Source organism: Helianthus annuus, chromosome 7 (assembly GCF_002127325.2).
Source record: "Helianthus annuus cultivar XRQ/B chromosome 7, HanXRQr2.0-SUNRISE, whole genome shotgun sequence".
NCBI classification, from domain to species: Eukaryota; Viridiplantae; Streptophyta; class Magnoliopsida; order Asterales; family Asteraceae; genus Helianthus; species Helianthus annuus.
Window position 1 is genome coordinate 37,040,881 of NC_035439.2, and position 6,676 is coordinate 37,047,556.

The following is a 6,676-nucleotide window of genomic DNA, read 5'->3' on the forward strand; positions in this document are numbered from 1 at the left end:
ACTAAACCACACACACAAAAATCCAAGCACGTAGTTCACAATTCTCTGGCAATCATCACCAAATCATTGGCAAGACATCACAAGTTTGATTCCTTTTTTTCTCTAGGATCAACACAAGGTAATTGTTAATGATTGTTTGTTGATTATTTGATTGATATCAATTCTTGATTATTGTAATTCTTGCAAACCCTAGTTCTTGATATGATGGTCTTGTATTTACTGAATTCAATCTTGATTATTGAAATGATGATGATGATTAGGGTACGCTTGGTAGATTGATCCTCTGATGACTGTTATTGTTATGTATCGATTGATTGATTGATCCTGCATTGTGAATGTATGTAACTAGGGTTTTCTGGATCGTAGAAACTATGAAACGTAACTGCTACGATTGCATTGAACATGCTTATTCACGCGTATGATTGTTTGTTTGTCTGAGTTTTGAATAACAATCTAGGTCCGACCTTTATGATCACAAGATGCCCGACTTTTATTTAAGAGCATATAGCCCGAGTTTTTAATGAATGTTGAGGTCCGAAGAACTTTTATAAGAGAACCCTTTGGTCCGAACTCTTTGTTTATGCAATTAAGGTCCGAGCTTTGGTTTAATCCTTGGTCCGAATTCCTTAGATTAAAAGCCTTTGTCCGAGTTTCCTCTCATATGTATGTCCGAGTTTAATGGGGGGCAGCCTAGTCCGAGTTTCATGACACCCTTGCATGATCCGAGTTTTGATTCCCACACCCCTGGTCCGAGTTTGTTAACCTTGCCACATAGTCTGACCTTTAAACCCCAATACATTGGTCCGAGTTTCATATTAGGGGGTGGGTTAATTGTCTGAGTTTGTGACTTGTTTCTCAGTTGCCATCCGACTTTTAAACAGGGGAAACCCCCCCCCCCACACACTTGTGTGTGTTTAATATGAGGCTTTGTGATGTATGTTATACAATGTTCGATCTGTTAAGATGGGAATATCACTTTGTTAAGTAGTCAACTTCGTTAAACTTGTGAAGTGTTAACAATGCTAAATGTACTAAGGATGTTAACGGTGGCAATTAGATTAATACCCGCGTTAGATTAAGCTATGAAATCAAAGACGTAACGCATGAATTATGTGAAAACGATTAGCTGTTTACATGATGTATGATTCTGAATATGATCGTATGATACTGAATACAACTGTATGACCTTGCATGTGATATCATCGTGTACACAATAAACACACAAAGCACCGTTGCTTGAATATCGAGGATTGTAAACCCTAATTGAATGAATCATGTGCAATATATCCTAGGTCGTGTGTAACGGACTTAGAGATTAATAAACCCTACAATCAATAACATACCGAGCAAACCAAGGTGAGTTCACACAGCCAAGGCATGGGGTTCCCAGGGTGGGAATGGGATTGGATTACTTTATTGTACATACTCAGTTGATAGAACCTAACGATAAGGATACGACTAGACTAGTAACACTTATTGAACTGATCTTCGCATAATTGCCAAGGGTTGGCCGCGATATTATGACTGACTTCGCACACCTGCCTTTGGAAGGCCGCGAACTGTAATTTCTTAATCTTCGCACACCTGCCTGGTAGGCCGCGATACAGGTAAACCTAGTCTAGAATACTCGGGATGAACATCCCCTAATATCTTCGCATACCTGCCTGGGAGGCCGCGATGGAAACTAATACGATACATGACATAACGAACGAACATACTACTACTCACACTGTACTATTACTGAACTGTTAACTGTGAACTCGCTCAACTAGTTGTTGATCCTCTGTTACATGCCTTGCAGGTCGTTAGATACTTATGGAGCTTGCACAGGGAGGAGCAGGTCGTTGTGGAGCATGGATTATGTTTTGAAACTTATTGAACTTATGTTACACATTTGGGTTTTCGTACTTATGCTTCCGCTATACTTTGGAACTATGATTATGTTTTGAACACCTATCGTATTGAATGACTGGTTTAGATTTATTATACTTGATATTAATTACATGTTCGATATGATTGGTGGCTTGATCCTGGTCAGTCACGCTCCCAAGCGGTGATACTCCGCATGTGGATTTTGGGGGTGTGACAGATTGGTATCAGAGCCATTGGTTATAGAGAACTTGGTTTTAATATGGGAAAACGTTTTTATTAAAACCAGACTATAACCAAAACAGTGCTCTCAACGATCCACAACGACGCTTCGCTCCACGTGCAAGACTCAACATCCTAGGTAATAAGGTTTACGTTTATTGCCTACATGCTAGAATTGCATAGAACTTGCTCGTACTATGCTTACATTACTTTGCTCACTACTTGTTATTGCTTGAGAACACTTACGTGCTTACACTCTTCTGTCATCGCAATATTCGCGAACCTTTCTCACTTATGATGCCTTTGATGTGAAGATCAATGGCCGGACGAGTTAACATGACTCAAGCCCAGCTAGAGGCTCTCGTTCAAGCTCAAGTTGTTGCGGCACTTGCAGCTGCTCAAGCAGGTAGTATACCCTACAGTATAGACACACACTAGGATCTTTAGATCCTACATTAACTCTCGTATTTAACTTTGTCCTATTCGTACACAATAGGTCAACACGCGCAGCAGCCTGTCTGCACATTCAAGAACTTCATGGACTGTCGTCCAAGCTCATTCAGTAGCACCGAGGGGGCAGTGGGACTCCTCCATTGGTTCGAGAAGCTAGAATCTGTGTTCGAAATGTGTGAATGCCCTGAGGCTCGCAGGGTTAAGTACGCCACTGGCACTTTGGAAGGAATCGCGTTGACTTGGTGGAACGCGCAAGTGAAGATCCTAGGGTTGGCAGCTGCAAACGCCACCCCTTGGAATGATTTCAAAGAATTGATCAAAAGGGAGTACTGCACTCGTGAAGACATTCACAAGCTGGAAGATGAACTGTATCACTTGAAAATGGTTGGGTCAGAGATCGAAGCCTATACCAAACGGTCGAATGAACTGGCCGTGCTATGCCCAACTATGGTGGACCCTCCAGTGAAACGTATTGAGTTGTATCTCAAGGGTTTGGCGCCAGAGATCCAGAGCCATGTGACATCGGCTAATCTTGATAATATCCAGGCTATTCAGCGCCTTGCTCATCGTATTACAGATCAGGCAGTGGACCAGAACAGGCTGCCAAAACGTGTCAAGGCTACCACTGCTGCTGTCACCACTTCTGCTACTCCCAGTGACAACAAGAGAAAATGGGAGGGGGATTCCAGCAAGGGATCAGTTTCTGTTCAGTCTCAGCAGCGCAAGACAAATGATTACCAGAATTCGAGTCAGCAATCATCTTGAAGTCAGGGGCAGGGTGGATATCGGGGAATTCACCCACTGTGTAATAAGTGCAACAGACACCACAGCGGAAGATGTCGCAAGGAACGTTGTCAAAGATGCCTCAAGATGGGTCATGAGGCTAAGGATTGTAGAAGCTCACGGCCAGCAAATCAGAACCAGCAACTCCCACCGCCAGCTCCACAGAATCAGCAGCAGCAGCCACAGCGTGGAAACCGGGGATGTTTCCAGTGTGGGGCTGAAGGTCACTTCAAACGCGATTGCCCTCAATTACATCAGAACCGGAACCGCAACAACAACAACTAGGGCAACGGGAACAACAACAACAACAACAACAACGGGGGAAACAACAACAATAATGGCAACGAAGCTCGGGGTCGTGCTTTTGTGCTAGGTCGGGGTGACTGTGACAACCGGTAATTTACGCCTTTAATTACGCGATTAACAGATGTTTAAAATGATAATAAATAGTGTTTACAACGCAAATTAACTTAACTAAGCCTTTAGTATGTCTAGGAACGTCTATCTGGCTTGATAGTACGCTAATGGGGGTTGTAGGAACCTACTGAACGTTAAACGGTAACGAAGTGACACCGGACGAAATTCTTTCAACTGGGGAAACTGTAACGTCCGCCAAATTTTCAGGTCCTTATTTCGATAAAGACTGTACACGTAACATTATTTGATACCATAAATTACTTGGTGTGAATTAGAGTTACAAATCATATCACGAAGAACTATCTTACATGAATAACTTGAAACTAACTTGTATTTGACTCGTATTTGACTCAAAAAAAAAAAAAAAAAGGGAATCTCGATCCCCAAGTTTCATTTTGATCAAAATTATCTTATTTTCCTTGTTTTCAAATACTAGACATAAAGGACATCATGATAATATTTGATTCCACAAAATCACATGACTTTTTTTTCTTCTTAGCTTTCCAACGTAACCCATCATTCATACTACAATTGTTTTTTTTTATTTGTTATTTTGACCTACAATTGATTTTTGTAACCATGAATTATATATAATAATAAATAAAAAAAAACATGCACGAGACATTCACCCATTCCCCATGTATTTTTCTTACAACAATTGTATTATTCTAATACTGATATAAAACCCATGATACAATTATATCTACCTTTCTAAAAGATTAAGTAATGACATGACAACTCAATATTTTTACCAACTTCTTGTCACTCCTCCATGCTTTACGACTTGGCCTTTTCCCAACAAATATCACCATCATTTTCTTTTGCTAACTCAAACACACTACTGCAAGAACCCACACCCTCCTTGCACCATCAAACACTCACCTCGGAATCCTAGAGAGAGAAAACTGTGGAGAGAGATCGACAGAGAGAGAGAGATCGGTAGAGAGAGAGCGACGGCGCCGATGACGGTGGCCGCACCAGCAACGACGGACGATAAAAGTTGTTTTCGACAACCACGAGAGCCGCTAGCAGCGGCGATGACAATGGACAGGCGGCAGCGCCATCATTCTTGCGTCCAGAAAACAATGACGGTCGCGGAGTTCGAAGCGATGGCGGAGGAGTGTCAGGAATGGTGATAGCCAGTGTGGTGTCGTTAAGGTAGTGGCGGCGACTTTAATTTCTTTCGACATGCTCACCGGTAAAACCCATCTCCTTCATTGTTTTCTTTGAACCAGTTCAGATTTAATCGACATGAAGTTTGATTATTTCTTTGTTCCGATGATGAAGCTGATGTCTTCAGTGGTGGTGGTGGTTATATTGATTCAGGTGACTCGGGTCAGATTCACGTTCAGATTCGATTCTAATTTTGTTCGGGGTTCGTTTGGATTGAATTCGAGTTTAAACTCATCGGTTCATTTGTGATGTTTGGTTTTAGTTTCAGTTCGGGTCACGGGTCGAGACGCGGGTTCGAGTCAGCGGGTCAAACCCGGTCGACTCGGGTCAAACCGAGTTGACTCGGTCAACACCCGAATCAACTCGGGTCAACAGCAGGCGCAACGGATCAGGGCGTGGTCAGTTTGGTCAGATTGCTCCGGTTTGATTTTCACGACACGAACGGTTCAAAATTCAAGTCACGTTTTTGGTTCGGGTCTCGGTCGACATCTATCAACGAAAGTCAGCAGTTCAACTCGGGTCAACGGCTGGTCAAACGACAGTTCGGTTCGATGTTCGGGTCAGTTATGGTCAAAACAGTCAACCGTGGTCAAAGGCAGATTTGGTGCGGTCAAACTCAGTCAATACGAGACGCGGTAATGTTTTAACGACGCGTTGAACTTTCACATACATACGTTGGTCTAGTTTTATAGTTACGTGAACCGAGCTTGAACCGACCTTTTATTACAAGAGTATATATTTAGGTGATAGTTATATCGCGACAAAAGCGTTATATTGTTACATTGCATTGCATTGTTGTTGAATTTTGAAACTATATCGACACTTGAGTTGTCGGGTTATTCGAAAAACAGAGGAAACTCTGTCCGTTTTTCGTAAAAATTCGAAATACAAAACATTTGTATCTTATAAACGACATTCATCGGAAATAAAGTATTTTTGTGAAAGTATATTTACTTTTGGCAACATTTTATAACTTATAAAACGAGATTATAACTTTTCGACAACACACGAATGGCGTGGGCAAAGGCCCAAGGACATGGGCAGAGGCCCAAGGACATGAATAACTCTCACATTATACGTTAACTAGGGTATGGTTAAGCTAGGGAATGAACTGTTAGATCAGGTGAGCGAATAGTAATCTCTCTTAAGTGCCATTAATCTTGTATAAGACCTAGGGCAAAAGTGGTAGATCTATCGGGTGTAGCGAGCCCCACTCTTGGGTCCTTGTGTGGCCCATGTAGTGCTTTTGTTGTTCTAACCGGGTGGACCGGGGGAAATCCGCTAGGGTTGAGTGCTTCCTATGTCGCCACACATATTAATGTCCTTGCAAAACATTAATGATCTGTTCATAGACGCTTACATACCAGTTTTAATACTCAGATTTTCAAATGTTTTTAAGATTCATTTGAAGTAAACTCACAAATACATGGATTTACAAACTTTGGTAACGTTTTTCAAACTATACCTAAGTAAGAGGACACGCTGATCCTGCTTACAAAGGTTCGTTTGGGCTCGGCCCATTCTCTCTCGTGCAATGCACAAAGACTATTGTGGGCTAGACTCACAGTTTTTCATATATCATGCCAAGAAAATAATTTTACTATATTTTCTCAACAACTTTAAAACCGGTTATCAAAAAGATTTATTTTAAATCTTTTCAAAGCAAACTATGAACTCGCTCAACTTTATGTTGATTTTTTTTTTCGCATGTTCTTTCTCAGGTTGCATTTTCAAAACTATGGAACGGTTGGAATAGGAG

At 41.6% G+C, this 6,676-nt stretch overlaps 1 long non-coding RNA gene across 1 annotated transcript; it reads left to right on the plus strand.

The window, feature by feature from the left end:
* Positions 1-4,621: 4,621 nt before the first annotated feature.
* On the plus strand, positions 4,622-5,395 carry LOC118480580. Its single transcript, XR_004863390.1, has 3 exons — positions 4,622-4,942; positions 5,032-5,079; positions 5,180-5,395. It is a non-coding gene; the product is annotated as an uncharacterized LOC118480580 (long non-coding RNA).
* The last annotated feature ends 1,281 nt before the right edge of the window (positions 5,396-6,676 follow it).